Below are 27,302 nucleotides of genomic sequence, written 5' to 3'. Positions count from 1 at the left end.
ATGACTCAGGGAGATTTTGTGGAAGAGGAGAAGAAAGAATGTCAGAGCCATACATTGGGTCATGATACACAGAGACATTTCCTCCTACCCATAACTGTGGGCTAACTCCACAATGCACGACCCATATACCTCAACACAGAGGGGCCAGGAGAAGGGTGGAGGGGAGGGAGGAGGCTAGCAATGGTACTAACTTAACTATTCACTGAGTACAAAACTAAAACACAAAAAAAAGAGATCAAAGATCCAAAATATGAGTATAACATATACGTAGTTTTTACAAAAATAATGCCAAATTGACAAGACTTAGAATCATCATAGAAACATATCACTGGACCTGCCTTGTAAGGAATTTTCTAGATTAGGTTTCTTTAGATGGGAAGATACACCTTAACTATGGGTGGTCCCATTCAATGGGCTGGGATCCTGGACTTAGTCAAAAGGGAGAGAGTTGGTTGAGCAGCAGACTTCATCACTCTGCTTTCTCACTGTGACCTGAATGTCATCAGCTTCCTCAGTCTCCTGGTGCCATGTTTCCCATCCCTGATGGACCTTATCTGCATAAACTGTGAGCTGAAACAAGCACTTCCTCTTTAAGTCACTTTTATCATGAACTTTGTTGCAGCAGCAATGACAAAAAAGTAACACAAACACCAATGCAACGGCATTAAATTTAGATTACTTTTGCTAATACAATCATTTTGATAATATTAATTCTGCCAAAATGTGAATACAAAAAGTCTTTCCACTTTATAGTGTCTTCTATAATTTCTTCATCAGTGCTTTATAGGAAATTAGATCATGTTAGCTGATCTTTCTTTTTTTAAAAAATATTTTATTTATTTGAGAGAGGGGGAGGGGTAAAAGAGAGAAAGAATAAATAAGCCTGCCAGAATAAATAAGTGCCAGCCTCTAGGCACTGCAAATGAACTCTAGACACATGTGTCACTTTGGGCATCTGGCTTATGTGGGTCCTGGGGAATGGAACCAAGGTCCTTTGGCTTTGCAGGCAAGCCCCTTAACTGCTAATCCATCTCTCCAGCCCCTTAACTGATTTTTCTACAAAAGTTCACAATAAAACTTGCAGGACACAGCTAAACTTGGCATAAAAGGAAATAACCATCCTTAAATTTTGTTCTACACACTCATTTCCACAGAGTACAGTTGTGATTCTCTAGGCCAGAATCATGGTCACAATAATGGCACACTGTCATGTAAATGTAAATATTTACAGTTAAGAAAGCTTTGGACATTATTCAAGACATATACAATGAAAACTACAAAATGTTGAGATTAATTAGAAGCAAATAAAGTGGAGCTATATGCCACTTTATGAATGGAAAATTCAATATTGTAAATATATCAATTACAATAGGGTTACTATAATAAGAAATAATAATAAGAAAAAAGTCCCCATATATGTATACAAGGGTACTTTGGATACTTTAATGTCTTTAAAAGTCAAATGTATTTGTGATATAATAATATAACGTTAAGCAAGTAGGACAATGAAGCAGATATGAGTGCCTAGAAGGAAATTCATTCATGAGCCTGGCTTAGCTATAATACTTTTGGAAAGAACCACAAACCTAGTGCTTCTACCTAATGCCATGTTCCAATATTAATTCAAAATGAATTATGGACTTCGATATAAAGAAATAATCTTTGTTTATGATCATATCCAGCACTAGGCAGGTATTGTGCCAGTGATCTATACCATTGTGAATTAAAATATGCCTTCCCCAAGGGATGAAAGATGTGCCTGTAACTTAGTAGGCTCTGGAAACTGGCAGTTACAAGATTCATATGCTCCTCCCCTATCTTACATAAGCAGTAAAAATTGCTGAGAAAGAAGATCCTCCAGTCAGGGGATCTCTGTGTGTGCAGCTTTTGCAAGTAGCTGTCCATGCTGGGGTAGGATTTGGGGTGATATAGCTCATTTCAGCTAACCATGCTCCTGTGATTGATCCCAGTAAACTCTGGTTCACATAGGTAGACTTAAGTCGAGTTGTTTCTTTGTTCTGCTATTGATGTCTTATCTGAAGGGAATAGATGTTTGTTTACACCGCCCCTTGAAAAGTCACATAAAAAACTCAATCCCTGAGATGGTTAGCAGTTAAGGTACTTGCCCCCAAAGCCCAAGTTCCCAGGTTCTATTTCCCAATTCCACATAAGCCAGATGCACAAAGTGGTACATGCATCTGGAGTTCATTTGCAATAGCTAGAGGCCCTGGAGTGTTCATTCTCCCTATCACTTGCTCCCTCTCTCTCTCTCTCTCTCTCTCTCTCTCTCTCTCCCTTTTCCTCTGTCTCTCAAATAAGTAAATAAAATTAAAAAAAAAAACTCTTTCCCCAGATACTTCCTCATATTTGAATTACAATTATGAGACAGGGTCTCATTCCATATTTGAATTTTAAGTTTGAAACAGTGTCTCATTAAGTTGTCTACCCAGTATGGCTTTGAACTAAATGTGTGACATTGAACTTGTGATCTTTATTCTAATCTTCACAAGTACTCATAAAAACAAACAAAAAACAAAAAAATCTATGTGGTAATATTTTCATGATTTTGGTATAGGCAAAACAGCTAAAATAAGGCAAGTACATTAAAATAAAATAGTGCTAAGACATTTTAAGCAATCATTTCATTATTGGTAGAATAGTAGGTAACATTTTCAATACAAATAGTTAATAAATAATCAATTTCCAGAATATGCAAATAAAATTTAAAATCAATGTGAAAGGGTAATGTTATTTAAACTGTAAAAGATTCTGGGCTTGGTGGCACACACCTTTAATCCCAGTGCTCAGGAGGCAGAGGTAGGAGGATTGCTGTGAGTTCAAGGCCACCCTGAGACTACAGAGTGAATTTCAGGTCAGCCTGGGCTAAAGCAAGACCCTACCTCCTACCTCGAAAAAGCAAAAAAAAACAAACAAACAAAAAAAAAAACCTGTAAAAACTTTAACAGATACTTGTCACAAAAGAGATAATTCATATGGCCAAAAATATATGAAACATAATTTAGCAGCATTAATCACATGGAATATGAGCATAATCTACAGAGAGCTATTAAATGCCCATAAAAAGAGTTACAGTTAAAAAGATTGACAACACTATCCAAGGGAATGTGAGGGACTAGAAAAGCTGGAAAAGTAGATTGTTATAACCACTTTGGTAAACTAGCAATTTCAATTACAGTAAAAAAAATATGATGCTTTATGACTCAGTGTGTCCACTCAGTATTTCCAGATCATATGAGAGGTGTTTCCACTAAAAGATGATTCTAAAATGATCACAATATATTCAAATTGAAAAAAAAAAATTAGACGTCTATCAGCCAGAGGTTGAATACATTTTTATTCATTCACACAATGTGGTAAGATACTACTACTTTATCCTAACGAAAACAGTTGTTATTAAATGCTACAATGGATTCTGGCAAGTATGTAGAAAGAGAATCCTTTGTAAACCATTAGTGTCAGTGAAAATTAGTAAAGCTATTATGGAAAACATTATAGATGTTTTCCAAAAACCTAAAAAAAAATATAGAACTACCATACAATCTACTGTGTATGCATTCAAAAGAAATTAAATAACATATCTATATGATGACACTTACTACAACACTATCCATGGTAGTCCTGCTATAGAATTAATTAACACTAATGCCCATCAACACACGAGGGGGAGGTAGCTCAGTCAGAATATGAGTGCAACCCATGTAACAATATTGAGGGTAGTAGCATGCTCCTATAATCAGAGCACCGGGGAAGTAGAGAGAGGAAGATTTCTAGGGCTCTGGCCAGCTAGGTTAGCCTAATTGGTGAGCCCTAGGCCAATGAAAGACCCCGTGTCAATAAAAAACAAGGAAACAATGATGGATGACAATTGACAACATCCTCTAGCGTCTGTAAACATACATATACACTTAGCATGCCCACATGCAACATGTGCAAAAGACAGCCCCACATGAGCTCACAAAAATTTACTGGGCTGTGTAGCTGGCTCAGTAGTTAAAGACACTTGCTTGCAAAGACTGAAAGTTCAAATTCAGTTCTCCAGAACTAATATAAAGCCAGATACACAAAGAGGTGCATGCATGTGGAGGTTGCAGTATTGAGGAGGTCCTGATATACCAATTACCTCTCTGTTAAAAAAAAAAAAAAGAAAAGAAAACGTTATTTCAAGTAGGAGTAAGTTCAGTGTTTTATGAGCCTTTAGGGTGAATGCAATTAACAATAACATTTCAAAATAAAAGAATCTGAATGTACTCACCACGGTGAAATGATAAAATCTTAAGGTGATCTGCTCCTAAACTCAAAGCCATGTACACATCAATTTTCTATTCTCCCAAAGTTTATGTCCCCACAAATTCAAACCATATCCAACAACCAAGGCCCACTTGAGTGAAAAATATTTGAATGAGTCAAAATATTACACTGTACCCATTTAAATTTTTTTTGTTTGTTTTATTTTTATTTATTTGAGAGTGACAGAGAGAGAGAGAAAGAAAGAGGCAGAGAGAGAGAGAGAATGGGCACTCCAGGGCCTCCAGCCACTGCAAACAAACTCCAGACGAGTGCGCCCCCTTGTGCATCTAGCTAACGTGGGTCCTGGAGAATCGAGCCTTGAACCGGGGTCCTTAGGCTTCACAGGCAAGCACTTAACCACTAAGCCATCTCTACAGCCCTACACTGTACCTATTAATATGTAGACATATGTTAAACAAAAGAAAAAAATTTAAATATACAAAAATTTTATTAAACTATATATTCTTGAGCTAGGATTCATAACATGGTTATATCTTACAGACTTAATATAAATGGAAGAAGCTAGACAGAGCTCATTACCAGATTCCTGGCCTATGATGACTTAGAATAGACTGAAGTATTTCATGAGACAGAAGTCATCATGTATTATGTGGCGCCTGAAATGCTGTTAGAATGGGAGGTGCTAGTGACGTCTTTGTCTTCTATCCATAACTACACAGGTATGTCACTTCTCTACTTGTGACATACAATGAATAAGACACTGAATTAAGATGTACACAGAGAAAGGTAAGCAGCAAATTTAAACACAAATATATTAAAAATTTAACCTAACTGGTGTTTAGAGTTCATCTCTAATCCATGAACACATGAATCTTCTCATCCTCGAGACTGGAAATCTCAATAAATTTAAACCATCTCCAATAATCCAGGCTCATTTGTCCATGAATGCTTTTAAATATTGTGTTTGAAATATTGTGAAACTGTTCACACAGATTTTTGAAACTTATGGATTCATATCTCATACCTTCTTAGGATAGAACCTGGTTATCTGTAGAGATGGCTTTGATTGTTTAATTAATAATCCTTATTTGGAAAGCACTATTAAAATTAGCAGTAACTGAAGGAATTGCCATATTTTAGTAGTTACTAAAATACATTCATCATAGTTTGAGTGGAAGTAAACAAATTTGAATTTCCAGTTAAAAAATGGTTCTAACAATCTAATTTAAGGGAAGGTAGCAGATAGTTTTGTTTCCCCTAATAATTGTATTTTCCAGCATTCTAACTACAAGTAAAATATCTTGTAGAAAATTATGTTTTTGAGCCTTATTTCCAATTGTCAAAGAGGCTTTATTAATGCTTTTTATTTTTATTTTTTATTTTTTATTTTTTATTTTTTTTAAATTTTATTTATTTATTTGAGAGTGACAGACACAGAGAGAAAGACAGATAGAGGGAGAGAGAGAATGGGCGCGCCAGGGCTTCCAGCCTCTGCAAACGAACTCCAGATGTGTGCGCCCCCTTGTGCATCTGGCTAACGTGGGACCTGGGGAACCGAGCCTCGAACCGGGGTCCTTAGGCTTCACAGGCAAGCGCTTAACCGCTAAGCCATCTCTCCAGCCCTTATTAATGCTTTTTAATTGGCTAGTCACAGCCTAACAATTAATAGCCAAAGTTAACTGAGTATTTATGCATCACCACATACTGTGCTTAACACTTTGCATGCATCACCACATTTAATCCTTATAGCAACCCATTAATTAGGAGCAATCAATGTCACTATTTTAGCTCAGAAGATTCTACCATCAGGGCTGATGGAGAGAAGCAAATTATCCAAACTGACAAAGTTAACACATGTTGATGTCAAGTTCAAATTCACAGAATATTTAGTTCTTGGTCTTAAAAAAAAAAAAAAAGCTATTCTTACAATATAGATGTGATGAAACCCAAATCTAGTATTTCTATTTTTCTGAAGAGAATGCGAGTACGCTCAGGATACATAGGTGATAGATAGATAGATAGATAGATAGATAGATAGATAGATAGATAGATAGATAGATGGTAAGATGGATGATTGGTGATAGATGATAGATAGATAAATAGATAGGTGATAGGCAGAGGAAAGAACTTTGAAGGGCCTGTAATGATCTGAGCCTGGCACATTTTGGGATAGGTAGTGGATAGGTAGTCCCAAGAGGATAAAAATTTTAAAAATAAAAACTTTGAAGCTGGGTGTGGTGGCGCACACCTTTAATCCCAGCACTCAGCAGGCAGAGGTAGGAGGATTGCTGTGAGTTCAAGGCCACCCTGAGACTACATAGTGAATTCCAAGTCAGCCTGGACTAAAGTGTGACCCTATCTCAAAAAACAAAAACAAACCAAACCAAACAACTTTTTGTTCGAGTATAGAACACCCCTCTGCTTGGTGCACTCTCAAAATGCCATGAGTTATTAATGCTGTGATATCTGTACTTGTTTTCTTATTCCATCAAATAGTCCTTCACCACTGTTGGCTTAACTTATTCTAACTTTGTTAATTAAAAGCCATGGCATTCTTGAGAAAGGCCAAAGAGCAGTCAATAAGGCTGTAGAACATACTCACCACCCCTCCACAAGCCTGAAGTAGCATAGTCCTCTTTACTAAGGCAATTACAGAAGGAAAATAAGCAGATACTGCATATGCGGTCAAGTCTCAATTCTGTGTGACTTCACTTCTTAAACACAAGTGTTTGTGCATCAAGATGAAGCTGCTTGTCTGTTGAGAAGCAGATTTGGACGGCTGCTCTGCCGGTCGTTTCCATCTCTAGGAAGACTGTTTCAGACATGCCAAGACACAATCAAATGAGATACTTTATTTTCATGAAAAAATGATTCTAATCATTCCTAGACACTTTTGGAGATTAAATGTATGTTTATATTCCATGACATGGAATTATACTTTAACTAAACTCCCTTTTAGTGAAAAAGAAAAACTTTATGAGTTGGAATCAACATTCACTGTGGATTATTAGTGTTAAAGTTGGTAGTAGGGACTGGAGAGATGGTTTAGCAGTTAATGCACTTGCCTGCAAAGCCGAAGAAGCAAGGTTCAATTTCTCAGGACCCATATAAACAAGATACAGAGGCTAGTACGTGAGTCTGGAATTTGTTTCCACTGGCTGGAGGTCCTGGTTTACCTATTTTTTTTTCTCTCTCTCCCCTTGTCTTACTCTTCCTCTCTCTCTACCTCTTTCAAGTAAATAAATAAAAACTAAAAATACCTTTAAAAAGTTCATAGTAAGTGGTCAACATTTTGCTTTTGAGGTAACTGAACATGCTTGATTCTCATGTACCTTTGCACACTGTCACTTGCTAAATATACATTGAAACTTTATACACTGACATTGGTATCAGTCTGACTTGCTATTGAAGTGCCCTATGAATATGCATAAAAGATATAGTGGTATGATTTGCAAGTGCCAATTTAGATGTGATTGTCTAAAATGAGACTCTTTAGAAAGTTGATTTGTACAACACAAAGATCCAAAGACATAGCATATCATGTCTTAGAGATATAGAAAGCATAAGGTTCAGTGCCCAAGAAAACCACTTCAAACCACAGTTTCAAAGCACTCAGTCTAGAAGGAAATAGTAACATGTGTTGGGTGAGCACAGAGATTACAGGATGATGAGTGGGCAGCATCTGGCCTGAGCCTACCTCTGGCTTTACTTGGCTTGGTTAGTTAAGACAAAGCGCACAATCTTCTCAGTCTGATTTTATTCGAAGACAGAGGTTAATCACGTCTCTCAATGGGCTGCTGGGAACACTGAGTCTGGTTGTGGTGGGGAACTGTTACTGTGTGCTTCCGCTAACAGTTCCCATTATGTGAGTGTGCACCGTGTCCAGACAAGGCACTGTGAGAAGAGATGCATTTCCTCAGCCCTACTATGACTAAAACTGGCAGGTGGGTGGTGCTCAACCCCTACAGATACAAATTTCTTTGCCACTGGCTTTTTCACAGCCAGGACAAACTTTGCCATAATCACCATGATAAGAGAACTGGAGCAGCACTTGCTTTCCTGGAAAGCTTCTCTCCTGATTGGTCATTGGACTTTTCACCTTGTTTACATGTACCCAACCAACCATGGCATGCCTGGATCTATAGAAACCCCTGCACATAGCTTCTCCATCTCAGACTCAGCAGTGGGAAGGAACCATGGCTAAGGATCTTCCGACTCACTCTGTGGCTTTGACAATTTTTTCACCTGTTGCTGTCAGCTCCTTATTACTGGGACAAAGACCTAAGAAGAAGCAACTTACAACAGGAACTTACAGATCCAGGGAAAACATAATCAATGCTGGCTCGCTTCCATAGACCCAAACACAAAGACATCATCAAAAGCCAGCAAGTATCAAAGAACTGGAGCTCAAACTGCTCTTTCCATACTTTAGGGAATACCCAAATCTGCCCCTAAGCACACCTTAGAGCTAGAGTCTGATACTCAAACTTAGTGACACCTCCTCTACTTTGACTCCTGTAGACTCAAGTGATTCACTTAATCAGAAATACTTCAGGCTATGGGCACATACATTCCAACCACCACGTTCAACCCTTGCTTCCCAGAGCCTGACGACCATCTCAAGATGCAAATTGTTCTCTGCTCATCTTCAAAGGTCCCACGATCTTTGTCCACTTTAATGCCATTCAAAAGTTTCACGTCTCATCTGAGATACAGGACTCTTACCCATATCTCCTATAAGATCAAGACACAAGCTAGCTATTACAAAACATGATGATACAGAGTAAACATTTCTATTATAAAAAGGGATAACAAGGAAAGACTGGACCAATGCTAATAATAACCAGCAAGTAAACATCAAATATCTGCAGTGCAAGTCCAGCATCCATAACCAGTGATGTGGATTCAAAGTCTGTGGATTAAAATTGTGCCCCTCCAGCTGGCAGCTGTTTCTTAGTCCTGGTATGTCCAAATCATCTTTGTCTGCACTGCACACCAGAGTTCATCTTCATTGCACTGTACAAGTCTTTATCGTCCTCCATGCAGTGATTTCTACCATGGTTCACATGCCACCCATCAGCAGCAGCCTCTGCCAACATAGAGACTTCATGACCGGCATCCCTGCATTTGTGGTGCTTCCAAAACTAATACTGGGCAAGTACCAGGCATAGCCAAATTGGTAAATCCAGGTGGCAGGGTAGGGGGGTGGAATAAATCTTAACCTTGAAGATCAGGTAACTTGTTCATAATTCTTTCTTCAAGCCACCACCTTACCAAAAAAGAAAGAAAAAAAAAAAAAAGTATGCTTACTCATTTGAGCCTTGGGTGGGTGGATTATATCTTCAGGCATGTTTTTTTTTTTCATTGTTCCAATGCAAAGTAGTTGGCCCACCCTTAATGGTGATAATTTGCTTATCAATTGCAGCTACAGCAACCTAAAACCAGTCTCTGTAATGGGAACTTTAAATTTGCTTAATTTTTTCGTGTGATAAGCTTTACATCTTCCATAGAAATATTATGTATCTTCTTCCAGCCATACCAGTCCATTGCTTTTAAATTCACCTTGATCAAACTTTTCTGGGCCTGAGTAAAACAATGCAGCCAGTCTTTGAACTAGTAACTCAGTTCCAGCTACTCCTTTGGAAGTTCATAAGCCAAGACAATTCTCTCTGCATTTAGCATTTACTAACTATTACCACAATACTCTACCAAACTATGCTTACAATATGGCAAAGCTTCTTGGTTCCAATGTGCCAAATGCTTCCACATTCTGGCAGCATGCGGCAAAAGACCAAAACCCACGTGGTCTGATTCATACCAGTAATGACCCCAAGTCTCAGTACTAATTTTTCTGGTGCCATCAGCTCCTTGTTGCTGGGGCAAGCATTTAATCAGAAGCGGTCTATGAGAGGAAAAGGTTCATTTAAGGCTTACAGATCCAGGGGAAACATCATCAGTGGTGAAAGAATCTGGCTCACTTCCAAAGATCCAAACTTCATCACTAGTTAGTAAGCACCAAACAGCCAGAGCTCAAACTGAGCTTTTCACATCTTAGGGTAGTCTCAGTATCTTCAACCAAAGAAACCTTGGGGCTGAAATCCAAGGCTTTCTCTTAGTGACTCCTACAGTAACTACTGTGGCTGCTAAGGACACAAGTTACTCACTTAATCAAAAATACCTCAGGCTATGGGGAACATATGTGCCCATTAAAACTACCATACTGCCTTTTCATCGGCAATGTTCCCTGAGCCTTGGGTATGCCCTCTCTGTCAGCAACCTCCCCGGGAGTTCAGAGCTTTCATTTTCCTTTTGAGTTATGTTTCCGTGTGAATATAATCCTCCTTGCTTTCTCACCCTTCACTGTATGTCTGCCCACTTCATTCTTCCTGGTGGGGATCAAGAACTCCGAATTGCTGTGTAAATTGCAGGCCCCCCGCCCAACCTTTTTACCCGAAGCTGAAATTTAAAAATATGAGTGATGGTTACAATATTTATGTTGACACGGTCGTAATCCAGAGCCATTTCACGTTACTACTGTCGCGAGCGCTCTCAAAGATGATTGGTTGAGAGGATTCCGCCGGCAAAGGCCAATGGTACTCAGACACTGGTGTACTTGCAAAGGAGTTTACTGGGATGAAAGTCACTCACAGGCAAGTCCAAACTATCACAAATAATATTATAGCTAATATAATATTCATCGCTACATTACTAACATAAGAATATTTCTAACGAGTCTAACATGTATACGACCTGACAACGTGAGATTTGAGTTGTGACGTTTTACAACGTTTTACGACCTGACCAACGCGAGGTTCGAGCTGCGACGTTTTACTTTTGGTTTCCTGCACTTCCAAGCTGAGTCTTGGTCCGCTGGCATAAGCTAGTGCTCTGGCTTACGGATGATCATTCGGACAGAGTGTTGGGCTGATGAATTCGGGTCGGTGACGTGTCTCGCGGGGGTCTCATTCCCGACTGCTGACTAACCTTTCAGTCAGTCATAGTGTCAGGGAGACTGAGACAATGGTTACTGAGCAGCTGGGGTTTTTATACCTTCCAATGCTTATCTAATAGTTTCACAGACACATCTGCTAATCTCTACTACGTCACTGCACACAGAGTTTTGCTTATAAGCTTTGACTTTGCATTTTTTACTCTCACAACAAACTTGTTTATCCTAAACTGGCCCTGGACCACATGCTGGTCCTTACATGCTCATAACAACTGCGGAACACATTGTTTATATTTCAGTTATAATAGCATATGTAAAATGTCCAGGTTAAAAATCTCACATGTTCTCATCTGAGCTAAGAAGTCCATCAAGGTCAAGTGCATAGTAGGCTGCAGATGATTGAGGCTTGTGTTGGACATTCCGGCTTGGACTCTAGTACTTGAGTTCGTCTTCCAATTGCTGCCAGCTTGGGCTTCCTCATCTGGAGTTTGGGGTGGAAGCCTCCATTGAGAATCATCACGATGACGTGTGTGGAAAGCACTGGTCACAGCTCCTGTCAGGCCTTTAACTTACAGTCACTGTGCTGTTACTCCACCATTGTCAGGGAGGCTTGGGGTTTCTCTCCATCCTGGTGCACAGAATGTCTCGATTCTTCACAGACATGACTCATTTCAGTAAAGGAAACAGGAAGTGCCTCCTGCTTCACAAGCAGAAGCTTTAAGGGAAGCATGGGCTTGTCTCTTTCTTCCTTCTCACGTAACTACCACATCATTTAGAGTGCCAGAGAATGTTGTGTGGAATGCAGCTCTGGACCAACTGTGTGTGTGTGTGTGTGTGTGTGTGTGTGTGTGTGTGTGTGTGTCTTTTTGTACTACTGAGGGTAGATCTCAGGTTATCTCAGTTCACCACTGACTGACATTCCCAGACCTTCTTAAAATATTTTTATTTTGAGACAGGGTATGTATCAGACAGATTCAGGTTCACTGAGATGAACTTCCAGACCAGGCACAGTTATGGAGGAAGGGATATATATTAAAGCTTACAGATCAGGGGAAGTTCATAATGGCAGAAGAAGCTGGCCTGCCTTCACAGGACCAAACAGAGAGAGAAGTACAAGCCTAAAGGTCAAAAGCCACACAGCACACTTCAGGAACTCCAGCTGGGCACACTTTGCATATCTTTAGACTGGAATCTGAAACCCACCACCACACCTTAAGAGCCACCCAGTGACATTGCCTCTAGCCAGGTGACTGCAGATGCAAACTACTAACAAATAAACAACTGAATATATTGGGGGCCATTTATTCAAACCAACACAGGGTATCACTAAGTTGCCTAGGCTTGAACTTTCTTTCTAGGTCTGCAGACCCTGATAATGGTAGTTGCCTTCACCTCCTGAATACCTGGGATCATAGATCTGTGCTGTCTGGCTGGGCTTAGGTCTGTGTTGTTCTCATCCATGTAAATTTGAGCTCTGTTCATTACTGTCGCCTCAACTAGCCTTTTATAACACAGTATGTCATTGTTATAATTTACCATTGTCAGTAAGAACTTCACATCTACTTATGGGTTTGTGCAAGATAAAAGGAGCTCACATCTGTTTTACACTCATACCTTTTTTAAACTTGTCAGTTATCAACAATAACAATAATAATTATGGTAAGTATTAGTGTAAGGATTTATAGCTTCTGTTTTATCAATTTCCTTATGCAATCATTTTATTCTAACAGTGACCCTAGGAAGTACAATTGCTTACTATACATATGAGAAAATTAAGGTTTAAACTTGAATTTGAACCTTGGAAGACTCATTGACTTACTCACTTCTATGACCTGGTTCAAGTTACTAGTTTGGTCTTCATATATAGCATTTTTTGTTTTGAACTGATAAAGGATGCCTACAAGAATAGAACAGCATGCCATTTTTTTAATATGAGATGGTCAGAGAAAAAAAAAAATCCCAAAACATAAAGCTACGTAGACATTTATATTTAGTTTCTTTCTTGCCCATTAAATTTTACCAGAGTCTTATTTTTGTTTGAGGCCCTTACTGATTTCTACTTTCCTACCCTTCACTTTATATGTTTTCAGAGTTCTATATCTGTCAGAGACAGTGAGTTAATTCTTGCTTTGGGCCTGTAGTGGCTAAAGTAGAGTAAGGTGCTTACACGTGCAAGATGATTCGTATTGATTTTCTATAATCTGTCTCTTCCTATCCATGCATCCCTTTTGTGTAGGGCTCCCCCCACCCCACCGCATAAAAGGTGTTAACTCAGCTGAGGTAATGACAGGCCTTCCTTCTATCTTGCTTACCTCCTAGAAATATCAGTTGTTAGAAATGAAGAAGGGTAGTTTTCATTTTGTGAACCGACTGCCGTTCTCTCTACTTCCTACAAGTGTGGATGCACATTCCTACAAAGAGAGGACCAGGCTGGGCCATCCATGTAGGCAGAGATACTCCATGTTTTATGGGTTCCATGTTCAACAGGCAGGGAGAAACTGCTCATGCCCATAGGGGGGCAGAGTGATCACAGAGAAAAGGGCTAGGGAGAACTTCTGACATCTGTAATTATGAAATCAGAACTAGACTCTGAGAGGGTAGCCATATTTGATCAACATTTTATGTTTTTTTTTAAATATTTTTATTTACTTATCTACTATGTATTTGAGAGAGGGAGAGAAAGAGGCAGATGGAGAGAGAATGGGCATGCCAGGGCCTCTTGATGCTGCAGATGAATTCTAGATGCATGCAACACTGTGAGCCTCTGGCTTATATGGGTTCAGGGTAATCAAATCTTGGTCCTTAAGTTTCACAGGCAAGCACCTTAACCACTAAGCAATCTCTCCACCTGTGTTTTATTTTTTATTCAACATTTTATTTTGCACAAGTTTGCTAGTAGAGCCCTCTGTCCTTGACAGAATATCTGTTGGAAATAATAGTGTATCATCTTTGGATCAATCCTATCTTTACATAAGCTCACCAAGATAATCCACTCTCACACTTTCAGTCTTTTTACTTATATTGTTCTCTTTCCAAGGTTTACAAAATTCTCTAGACAACCCTACTGTAAAATAATAACAAACAAACAAAAACAAAGTACTTGGTTGCAGTGGAAGTATGATCAAGGAATTGTTTAGTATCTTGACTTAAGTGAAACATTTCATACTGCCTTTTTTTTGTGGTTTGTTTTGAAGAAAACAGGTTTCCTATGAATGGTCTTGTTTCCTGATACATTTAAGACATAAAAATACACCTGTCTTCATCTTCAGAAATGATGACCTGTTCAACAGCAGAAGCAATTGAGTGAGACCCTGCTGCCAAGGTTGGAGGAAGGCAGGGAGGGTGTTCACACTGTTTGTCTCCATGCACCTCACGTGGGTCACTCACATGCCACATATGAGCACTTGGAATCTCCCTTGGAGAAGTGGGGTGCCTTTGATCCTGATACATTCTTGTTCGGTTACCTCTCCAGGAGAGGAGAGGTGTCGGTCCTAGAGAGCGGCATGGTTTGTTTCCTGAACGGCTGTTCTCTAGAAGCAGAGTGCAGTGAAAGCACTTCAGCAAACCCCACTGGCTGTTCACTGGCTCCTTCACAGTTTGTAGCCCCTCTCTTCCTTGATCATGAATCCTCCTCTTTAGTAAAATTGTCTGAAGCCATGGTAACCCAAAAGGTGACACCAGGAGCCAATCATGTAGCTTATAATAACTCTGGTGCTCTTTTTCTCTACCCCTCTGATTTTCCATAGTTCAGAGTTACCAGGTTAATGTATCTGGCATAGGATACTTAAAAGGACACAAGAAAGAATTTTCTCTTGACGACAACAGTTTGTACAATGCTGCTTGTAGGGGTTTGAATGTGAAATGTACCCCTAGTCTCATGAGTGTGTGCATGAAACCTCATCACAATCCCCCGCTGGTGGAGCCTTTGGGAGGTGGAGCCTTGCTGGAGAAGGCGTGTCAGTCACTGAGGAAGGCTGTGGGGTTTATTATTCCCTCTGGGTGACCAAAGCCAGCTTACTTGCACTACTATGGTCTCCTTCAAGCTGTTCTACTGCGGGAGTTCCCCATGCGTTCTCTGCCATGCTGGAAGCTCCGCCTCAAGATGGTGAGCTGAAATAAACAGTTTACTCCTATGAGCATTTTTTGGTCTAGTGTTTTGTTCCAATAATGAGAAAATAATTGTCATGTCAATCTAGTAATTTTAGTGACTGAGGTTATAAAAAATAGTTACATTTCTTTACCCAAATTTCTGAACAATCAAGAATGCAGAAGTTCTTGGAATTTAAAATTTTTCTTATTAGTATACTGCACAATTACATTTAAGATCCTATAAAATAATGTTGGTTTTCCTTAACAAGATCTTTGAAAGTGTCCCTAAGGTTCTGTTTAAATGTTTTGTAACAATATTCAATAACTCTGATATAGTACATTTCTTTTGGAGTAGATATCCGTGACAAAACACCCTCTTTTGCATAACTTGATAATGCTTGTGAAGTATTATCTAATGATTTCTTCATGTGAGTGTGCTTGGGGAATTAAGGATTCTTCAATATATTTGGAAAAATAAAATTCTGAGTCCTTATAGGAATAGAGTCCAGTTCAGTGATGCCCAAGGCAGACTAGGCATTCCTGAAGCTTCTTCCATGCTGCACTAGTTTAGAAACAGATATTTCCATACCCTTAGCATAGGCTGAAAGACAAATACATCCCAAACACCTATGTCATAGCTTTGAAGCTACCTAAACCATAGGACTGAGCAATGGGGATGCAGACTTTTTGTTAGCCATAGTATTTCCGTGACCAAATTCCAGTAGAGATGAGTCTCAACTGACTTGAACTTGAAATAGATACTTTCTGCTTAACCTAGAACTCTAAAACCCCACATAAAATCAGAAGTGAATCACAAGATCACAAAAAGAGATCGGGAAAATAAAACTAAACTTGTCCTCAATTAAACTTTGACTTGGAATAACAGAAAACACTAGGTTTACTGAGTTTACTAAGGAAGGACTGGGATTATACATTCTAGCATGAAATTTGGAGTTTCTGGCCTCAGGTACAATGGCTGATCAAAAGAGAGGTTAAGGTGAGCTTCAGAATGATAAGGAGATAAATGTGGTTCATAGTTTTCCACATCTGAGTACATACCTTGAAAAATATTATGCCTGCTATAGTTAGGCATTAAATTGACCTTCTTTAAAATTCTCTTTACTGATCTTTATTGCACCTTTGGGAGCCATTAAAAGTATCCATTTCCACATGACAGGCTGATTGAAGTTTAAAGACAAGTCTTTACTTTTTGGCTTTTTTTTTGGTCAGTTCTTTTCTAGGATGAACATGGCCACAATGCCGTAGCTCATAATCCTCAGTCTTGACTCCCAAAGCTTTCATCATTGTAGTTCCTTGTCTGCTTACATGTCAGTCACAGATAATTCCTGCAAAAAAGTGGACGGTGGATGTGTTCTGTGGAGTTTACACCCAAGAAGTCTGTGGTCACCTCCTTAAAGATTTCTTCTTCATTTGGCTGGGGTACAGGTCACATGTAGGTGATGAACAGCTTCAGCTCAGGCAGACTTGTGCCACTGCATATGGGGATGAGACCCATGGCCTGAGCCACGAGAAAAAAAATGCAGATAAGAACGTAAGGCTGTTTTACTTTCTTGAATTTCAATTTTTCTCTAAGGCTTCTCCATGCAACATTTTTTTTTACCTTGATAAAAACCTTCCTAATTGTATCAAGAAATCAGTCACAGGCTATCTTCCCTACCTTATCCTGCTGAATATGTTCTTGGCTCACTTCATATGGTATTTATTAAGAGTATTATTTGCAGGCGCAGTATCTAAGAATCATAAAGCTTAGCATAGAGGTCTCAAGCTCTTTATCCATTTAGTTAAACCTTTTTTACATATGTTTACTAGATCAGTGCCTCACAAATACAAAACTTCTGGGGACCTTGGTAAAATGCAAGTTCTAATTCCATAGTTCTTTTTTTTTTTTGTTGTTGTTGTTTTAATTTTTATTTATTTATTTGACAGAGAAAGAGGGAGAGAAAAAGAGAATGGGCAGGCCATGGCCTCCAGCCACTGCAAACGAACTCCAGACATGTGTGCCCCCTTGTGTATTTGGCTAAGATGGATCTTGGGGGAATCGAACCTGGGTCCTCTGACTTTGCAGGCAAATGCCTTAACTGCTAAGCCATCCCTCCAGCCCTGTTTATTTATTTTTTATTTTTGTTGTTGTTGTTTTGTTTGTTTGAGGTAGGGTTTCGCTCTAATCCAGGCTGATCTGGAATTCACTATGTAGTCTCAAGGGTGGCCTCAAACTCATCCTTCTCCCTCTGCCTCCCAAGTGCTGAGATTAAAGGCATGGGCCACCATGCCTGGCTTCTAATTCTACAGTTCTGCAATGGTGTCTGAACCTCTATATACATGTCAACCTGCCTTTGGATAGTTTCATTGCTGGTGTCAAGCCACGTATTAAATATTAATCAGCAAAGTACTTTGGACACAACACAAGAGAAAAAATGGCTCCATGGTCTGAAACTGAGTAAGCACAAAAGTAACTAATTCTCAGAAGATATTCAACAGAGCACAGGGTCGGAAGCGTTCCGTTGTCAAACCCTCTCTTCACTCATTAGGATCAGCAAGAACGGAAATCTGTGCTAATTGATCCTAATTTGCTACAAGATCATCATCAGCACAAATGATTAGGGAGATGCTGTGCATAAAAGGATGCTCACTGGCTTGGTAATGGAGCTGGTGCAGGGTTCTGTGCTATCCATCCATCATTCCCTTCTGTGGTCATCTGTTCCAGGGTACAGTTCAGTGCTGAGCCCTGTGGTCTCCCTTTTCACACATGAGTTCCTATTTGTGAGAGAAGCTACAAATAGGAACTGTCAATATGGATCTGCTGTGTGATTCAAAAAGTCTGCCAGTCCTACTCATTCAGCTCCATTCTCTCCGGCTAATTTATCCTGCATAGGAGATTCATGTACATGTCAGGGAATACTGGAACAGATGAAACAAAGCATTCCATCTGATTTTACTGAAGACTTCATGTAGCAAAGTGCAATGGCTTGGATGAAATGCTCCCAGAAATCTGCATCAATTCACATTGGGAAATCCACTCAATTTCAGAGATTGCATGTGTAACAAATGTCACTGTCTTAAACTCACAAAGACTGCTTCCAGAGTTTTCACAGGCTCCTTCTAGTTCTCTTTGTCACAAATATTAATATGACTTGTATTATCCTGCTAGTCAGCAAGACATTTTTGTGTTGTGTTGTAGACAGGATTTTACTAATGTCTTTCAGGGTAATTTACACTCCAAGGTTAGTGAGCTTGGTGTAATTAGCTGTCTCTATGGGGAACTGTGCCTGGTAAGAACAAATAGGATGTCTAGTGGTATAAAAGTATGGTCCATGCCTTGGATACATTGCACCAGAATCTGTTTCCAAGGGGAAAACATACATATATACAGACAATCTATTGTAAGCCTGTGATTGAGTACCCCAGGATCAGGCATAATAGAATTTTCTGAGGAAACTGGGTTGTTGGATACTAAAATATTAGGCAGAGGATTTTCTTTCCTTAGAGCTGTATGATCCAAGAAGATACTGGAAGATACTGTTTGTAAAGGGAGACTGAGAGCTTGTAGTTAGGTCTTTGGATCAGCAGTCTGCTTGATACTTTACCTTGCAGGAACACAATCAAACAAAAAATGACAAACTTGTGTGGCACATGAGAACATAAATGGTATCTATAGGAATGAAAAAGACCAGAGATGATACCTGCGGGAATGAAAAAGACATGTAAGAAAACAAAGGCTGTCTGATGAAACTAATGTTCCTCTTCAATGGCTTTTTAGGTTTTTTTTTTTTTTTTTTTTTTTCACTGATTAAATGACTGATGTGGATGAAAACCTCTTACAAAGGGCAAAACATTGATTTGGCATATGATCAACTGTTATTTCATTTTGTACATATTTCCAAGATTATAAAAGAAAAGAACATTGAAACTCACACCAGGTATAAGCGCTAATCTGACGCCCAGCATGCCATAATAACCTCTGAGGTGAAAGAGACTATGGTGGTTTGAATAGAATAGATGGCCCTCAATATATTCGGTTTTTTTTTTACTGTTTGTAGTTTGCATCTGTAGCCACATGGCTGGAGGCAACATCACTGGGTGACTCTTAAGGTTTGGTGGTGGGTTTCAGATTTCAATCTAAATATATGCAAAGTGTGCCTAGCAGGAGTTCTTGAAGTGTGCTGTGACTTTTGGCTTTAGGCTTGTGCTTCTCTCTCTCTCTCTGCTTGGACCTGTGAAGGCAGGCCAGCTCCTTCTGCCATTTATGCAACTTACCCTGGATCTGTAAACCTCAATGAATATCCCTTCCTCCATAACTGTACCTGGTCTGGAAGTTTATCTCAGTGAACCTGAAGCTGTCTGCTACAGAGACACTGAACATAATTAATGTTTTGCTTCTTCTCTTACTTTTTGAATAAAGATGTCTAATAACAATTAAGTCGCAACATCATTGTGACACATAATGACTTCTTTTTAAAAATACTTATGTTCATTTATTTGTAAGGAGGCAGAAAGATACATAGACACACACACACACACACACACACACACACACACACACACACAAACAGAGAGAGAGAGAGAGAGAGGGGGGGGGGTGAGAGAGAGAGACTGAATGACTATGGGCTGCCAGTACTTTCTGTCACTGCAAACAAACGCCAGACACATGCACCACTTTATGAATCTGGCTTTGTGTGTGTATTGGGAAATTGAAGACAGTCTGGCAGGCATTGCAAGCAGACACCTTTTATCACTGACCCATCATCCAAACTCCATAATGACTTAATTACACAATTTATTAAGATGAGATGAGGTAAGTATTGAGAACTCAGTGGGACTTGGACACCCAACCATCTACTGAGCTTCAGTTCATTGCACATAACAAGTGTTCTGGAGAAGAAAAGCCTGAGCATATTGAGGGGTATGGTTCAGATAAAAAAAAAAAATTGGTAATAAGGGCTTGAAGAGATGGCTTAGCCTCATGGTGCTTGCCTGTGAAGCATAAGAACCTGGGACAATTCCCCCAAAACCACATTAGCAAAATGTACAAGGTGGCACATGCATCTGGAGTTCATTTGCAGTGGTTTGAGGCCCTAGTGCATGCAATCTCACTCTCTCTCTCTAATAAATAAATAAATCAGGGAAAGGCAAATTAAAACTACCCTGAGATTTCATCTCTGTCCCATAAGAATGGCTACTATCATGAAACAAATGGCAATGACTGTTGGGTTGGTGAGGATGTGGTAAAAGGGGAACTCTTTTACACTGTTGGTAGGAATGTAATCTGGTATGGCCATTGTGAAAATCAGTGTGGAGGTTCCTGAGAGACCTAAAAATAGATCTACCATATGACCCAGCTATAGCACTCCTAGGCTTATACCCTAATGACTCTTCTCACTACCTTAGAGATACTTGCACAACCATGTTTATTGCTGCTCTATTCAAAATAGCCATGAAATGGAACCAGCCTAGATATCCATCTGCAGATGAGTGGATAATAAAGATGTGGTACATTTACACAATGGAGTTCTATTCAACGGTAAAGAAAAATGAAATTTGTAGGGAAATGGAAGGATCTGGAAAGTATTATACTCAGTGAGATAATCCAGGCTCAGACAGCCAAATGTCACATGTTCTTTCTCATATTTGGATCTAGTTACAAATGTATACTTGTGTGTGAGCTGGAACCAAAAATCAGTAGCAGAGGCTCATAAGCTAGAAAAAAAGTTATAAGGGAGGGGGGAGAGGGAAGGTCTTAAGGGGATGGTATTATATATATGTAAGTGGAAGAACAGATTACAGGGATGGGAAAAGCCTAAATAAGGTCAGGGGAAGAGATTGTATAAAAGAAGGGTTGGGAGGAGGGTCAATCAAAATTCAAGATATTTTGAATAAGACATATGAAAATCTAGTTTCTTAAATAATGGAACATCAAGAAGCTATAGATTGTTTCTAGAAAAATTTCAGTGACAGGGATGGAATATCTTCCAGTGAGTTGTAAGTGAGGTCCCTGTTGCCTCCAAAACATTATAGGCTAATGCCAAGGCCCTTGGTTTCCCATGAGAAAGAGATGGTAAGACCCTACTGCTGAAGACTTACCATGGTTGAGTGGCAAAGTCACTAAGAAATCAAGGTAGTATTGATCAGAAAACCTTCTCCATATAGCCCAGCTGACTGAAAGCTGGAAAAAGCTGCTATACTCTATGCAGTATTATGGAAGTCAGATGTCATCAGTGGTGAAATCAGTGGACACTGGAAGCCTTAAGTTTGGACAGAAAGGCCAAATGACTGAACAAGTGCAATAGTGGCATGCTGGCTCTGGGGGAAACCAACTGCTCTCTAATTGGACTGAAGGCCTGCTCTATGGGAGGGAATATATGCCTGGTACTGAAAACCTAATCAAAAGCCTATGGCAGGGGAAGTCATGAGCCCTAAGGGTATAAAGGCTACTCTTGTCTGTATAAATGCACAAATTACCCTCACCAAATTGCCCTGAAAGTACTACACTTAATGTTCATATTCATATATCAATGCTACTCTCACTTCTGGTTAGAGAAGCTTCTGTTTTCAGATAGCAGAGACCACTGGGATGACCCAAAAGGCAACATAGTGCTGAGAAGAAGGGAGGGAGGAGTGTCCAGCACTGAAACATCTCACACCCTCCAAAGCTCAGGGTCCATTGTGGAAAAGGTAGCAGAAAGAATGTAAGAGCCAAAGGAAGGGTACCACTCCTTACATACAACTGTTGGGACAGAAATTGGCCTTAATATCCAAGACCTTGCAGTGCCTAGCAATACCCACACAAGACCCTCATAATAGGAGGAAAAGATGGTGACATCAAATTAAAACAGAGACTAAGGAGAAAGGGAGCAGATATGAGTTATGAAGGGGAAAGTGGGGGAGGGGAGGGGAGGGAAATACCATGGCTTGTTGTCTGTAAGTATAGAAGTTGTCAATAAAAAAATAAAAATAAGCCGGGCATGGTGGCACACGCCTTTAATCCCAGCACTCGGGAGGCAGAGGTAGGAGGATCCCCGTGAGTTCGAGGCCTCCCTGAGACTACATAGTGAATTCCAGGTCAGCCTGAGCTAGAGTGAGACCCTACCTGGAAAAACCAAAAAATAAAATAACTTACTAACTAAATAAATAAATAAAAATAGAAAAAAGAAATGGGTATAAAGTGACTGCCACTTTTACCTTTTACTTCTTTTATTTTTCTTCTTTCTTCCCTTTGTGCCTGTTTACAATATTGGAATGTTTTGCATTTCATTAACTCCTAAGTGAAATTTTGCATTTTTCAAATTATTATTAAGACTTTCCAATTATAGAAGAAATCATGTTTAGAGCATGTGTTTTTGCTTCTGCTATACACTTCTATAATGTAATGCTGTGATCTCCACTTAAGGTGTGCCATGTAACTTTATTCCATTATCACATGTATCTGCAAAACAATAATTTTCATTTTGTGATGTATAGAGCAGGAAGATGTAGCAAACATCTTGTATCACACTTCTATCAAGATAAACTTGATTTTCAGTTTTCCTGTAAGTTATAAATCTGTATAAATCATGACACCTTCCTTTACTCAACTGTACATATCAGGATGATTCTATTTCAACAGTTATGGTTTGGATGTTTAAATATAAAATTCCAATTCTAACTTACTAATATTTAAGACACTGGCATTTAGACCTTACTTTGCATCTTGTGATCTTTTCAGACTTGGTTAAGTTTTTTTTTTTTGTCAATACTTTGGAATATTTTTACACGTGGCAATTTGAGTGCCTCTTAACATTTCTACATTCTATTTCATTTTGTTAGCCTTATTATACTACCTAGTACTTCCATAGTAATGCTGAACAGAGTCAGTGACATAGGATCTTCTTTTCTTGTAGCAAATGTTCTAGAATTTGTGTTCAGCATTGACATTGAGTATGGGTTGTGGGTTTTATGCAGACTCCCAGTATCTGGACCTATGAGAGAAAAACTTTCCCTTTCTTTAAGATATCAAGTTTGAATTATACGCATGACAGCTTAGAAAACCCAATGCATTACTTCTTTTTCAATTTTTAGTAATATTTGTGCAAGTTTATCTTCCAATACATTAAATTTTTGTTATCCAAATGTTGAGAGTCCAAGCTGAAACTGAGCTGAAAGTTTGGCTATCTCTCATAGTGATGGAAAATTCTAGGTAGGCTGTTAGGGGAGGAAAGATTTTAATATTCTTAACCAGAAGTGGACCCTGTGATCTATACAGCTAACTGGCCAGGTAAGAACTACCCACTGTGCAATGGTGGCATGATTGCTTTAGGGATAACCAAATGATCTCTGATTTGATTTTAGGCCCATTTCATGGGAAGGAATTCAGTTCTGTTGATGAAAACTTAATCAAAACCATATGGTTATTAAGGTCATGGTTCATAGGCAGGGAAGCTACTACTATTACTTGGCTGAGTGGATATGTTGTTTTCTTCTAAGTATTTATGTTTATGCCCATATATTAGTGCTGCTCTCACCATTTGTCAAAGAAACTTCTTTTCATAGATGCCGATGACTACTGGGGAGAATCAAAACTCAACAGCGTACTAAGAAGACATGACTGTTGAGTGCTCAGAATTAAGTGAGGTCATCATGCCCCTCTAAGGGGCAGGGAATGTTTTAGAGGAGGGAGAAGAAAGAATGCAAGAGCCTTCAGTGCCATATTGGAACTGCTGAGGTATCCAGTCATGTGGACTGAGAAGCTACCAGGTTATGGGACCCTCCAGACTTTAGACAGCCATTGGACTTCCTAGCCCATGTCCTATGAGCTAATCTAACAAATCCCACTTTCATTCTGTAAGTTCTATTCTTCTAAGAAACCTTGACTAACACAAGGATTTCATACAATAAATTTCATCACAATCAGGTTTTCCAAAGGAAAATCAGTCATCTTCTGCCTAGGAGTGTGTATTTCTAAGCCGTGTTTCTGTGAGTTGAAAATAGGAAGGATGTCATGTAGCAGATTCATGAGAAGTGAAATACTCTGAAGAAAGAAGAGAAGATTCAAGAAATCAGTCTGTAAAATCTAAAACTTAAGGTCACAAAACCACTCTTCAAGGTTATGCTAATTAGATACTGAAACACTCCTTCCTGGTCCGGAAGTTTATGAGAAAAGGATCGATTGCCAGACCTTATGTTAGGCTACATAAAGGGAAAACAACTGCTTGGAAATGTGAAACTCCAACTGAGGTGCCTGTAAGTCAAAAGTGTGGTCAAGATTCCTGAGCTGCGGCAAGTCCCATGACAGCTTCTGTGAGGTGTCACCTATGCTGGGATGGACTTTTAGGTGATGCAGCTGCCCCTGAGGAAAAGCAGCTACGGGCGGTTGTCATCCACTATGGAATAAGACTTCATGGTGCTTTGGGTCTCTATTGCTTCCATGTGCAACCCTTCACCTTGCTCTGTAAGTAACCTCCATAAACTCCATGGTCCACAAAACTGTTGTGTGTGTGTGTGTGTGTGTGTGTGTGTGTAATTAGTCTTTGTTCTGATCTGTGCCCTCTGTGGCGATAAAGACATGCATGCAATGTCACCCCAGAGAAGACGGTGTCCCATGAATAGGGATATACCTGGCTGGTATGTAGTGTTAGTAAATTCTTGATTATCAGTGAGTTATGCTATCTTTTCTTCCAGTATCTGGCTCCCATCTATTTCCAAAGGCATTCCAATTATTATTCTCTGAGGAATAAACCTCAGTGACAGATAGAGGAGTTGTGTGTGCCTGAAAGGGGTAAAGGAATCTGTGTCTATTAATTTTAATAGCTCCTTTTATGATATTTCAGAAATGTCTTTGGTTTTTAGTACACTCTTAATACTTACAGAAATCTCCTAATGCTGTTGTATCTAGGACATTCCCAATATACTGAGCATGACTAAGCTTCATTTATATTGGCAACATTATACAAGGTGTTTACAGTTCAACTTTCTCCTTCCTGCAAAATAAGTCTGTATACGTCCATCAGTTTTTCATCTTCTCTGAACTCTTAAACTTGCTCCGTAGCTATTGCCCACTCTCTCAGTCTGTCTTTTACAGCTTATTGCTTTTTTTTAACACAAATTTGTCTTTCTCTATTGTCCTATCAATACATTAGTACACATAACTGTGTGTGTAAAGTCTGCTACATAAAGTCCGGAGGCACAGTGTAATCGTGGCAGAGAAGAGAATTCAACCAAAGATGTCCATGTTCCAGTTCCCATGAACTGTCAGTATGTTACCAGACATGGAGAAGAGAAATCTTCAAGTGTGATTCATTTAAGGATTTTGAAGTAGAAAAAAAGAACCCAGACCAACCAGAATGTGATGGTGGAAGGCAGAAGTAAGCAGGATGTGTGTGTGTGTGTGTATGTGTGTGTGCGTGCGCACGCACGCCTTTTTTTGAGACAGGATCTCACAAAGCCTAGGCTGGATGAAACTATGTAACTCAAGTTGATTTTGACGTCCTAATCCCCCTGTCCCTGCCTCCCAACTGCTAATACATGCATGTTCCACCAAGCCCCATGAGAAATTTTAAAGATAGTACTAATGAATATGAAATTTGAGTTAAGGTCATAGACAAAGAATGCAGATGGTGTATAAAGGATAAAATAAAAAGGCAAGGAGAAAGTGTCTTCCTGAACTTATACCTTGATTTGTGACCTATAAGACTCAATTCAAATTTCTGATCTTTATAACCAAGATAATGCATTTTTATTAATTAAGTCAAAAGGTTTGTAGCAATTTTTATAACAGAAGTTACAAACAGAGTAATATCAAGGTTTTAAGAGGCTATTATAAAAGAGAATGGGCAGCAACACAATTTTGCATTTTCTTAGAAATCTGCACATGCCCACCTATGCATGTGCATGCACGAATCCATGCATATGCTTACAAGCACACATACATATCCACAGCAAAGAAGAGGAGAATTATTGCCACCCAATAATAACGTGCTGAATCCCGAGTTTATCCAGGGTTATGAGGGGTTTTAATTTTATTCCCTTTTACTTCTCTGTAACTTTTTTAGGGCCTATAAAAAACAAAGATTGGGTGTTCAATTGAAGTCTAATGAAAAAATTCCTCATCAAAATTCCTGCTGTAAAGCAGAAAGGTGTTCATTGCTAGTGGGGAGAGGACCAATTATGCCAACAATAAAACCTCTTTATTGTATATTCTGGAGAACAAATATGAAGTAATATAGAACAGATTATTTTAGTTTAAATAGGTTAGACACCCGTACAAAGACACTATCTTTGGAGAGTGTAAATGCACATATTTTGTATAAATCTACTTATGCCCACAAATACCTCAGACCTCAGAAAAAGTTCTCAAGACAGTTTTCCAAAAACTGGAACAACAAGCATAAATTGAGCTTCAACGCCTTTGTTTCCCACTGTGTTCTCTTGACAGCAACATAATCCACACAAGTAGTACTGGTGTTTTGTTGTGATTGTTCCCAACTAGCTTTAAAATAGTCCTCAACAGGCTTTAATCCTAGCACTCAGGAGGCAGATGTAGGAGGATTATCATGACTTTGAGGCCACCCTGGAACTACAGAGAGAAATCCAGGTCAGTCTAGCCTAGAGTGAGACCCTACCTCAAATCTAAATAAATATATTAATAAAATAAATAAATAAATAAAATGAAATTATACTTAACATATTGTTTATTATACTTAATTATACTTAAAATCTTGTCCTACGATATCATTAGTCCTTATTTGGATTTTGCAAATGAGATTATATCTTTTTGCCAATCTAATTCTAACACAAAAAGTTTGTTAAATTCTTTTAAAATCTGGATAGCTTTCACTCAAGTGCTCAGACACAGTACCTTACATTTTACAGACATATTTCCTGTACATATTTTTGTCTATTACCCCAAATAATATTGAATAAGGAATTATTTCCATGCCTGTCAATTTTCTTGGCTCCTCTTACTTCGGTTCATAGGTGGGCATGTGCAGATTTCTAAGAAAAT

This window comes from Jaculus jaculus, chromosome 1, assembly GCF_020740685.1.
Source record: "Jaculus jaculus isolate mJacJac1 chromosome 1, mJacJac1.mat.Y.cur, whole genome shotgun sequence".
Lineage (NCBI taxonomy): Eukaryota > Metazoa > Chordata > Mammalia > Rodentia > Dipodidae > Jaculus > Jaculus jaculus.
The sequence above is the reverse complement of the archived record's forward strand: the minus strand, read 5'-3'. Positions refer to the sequence as shown.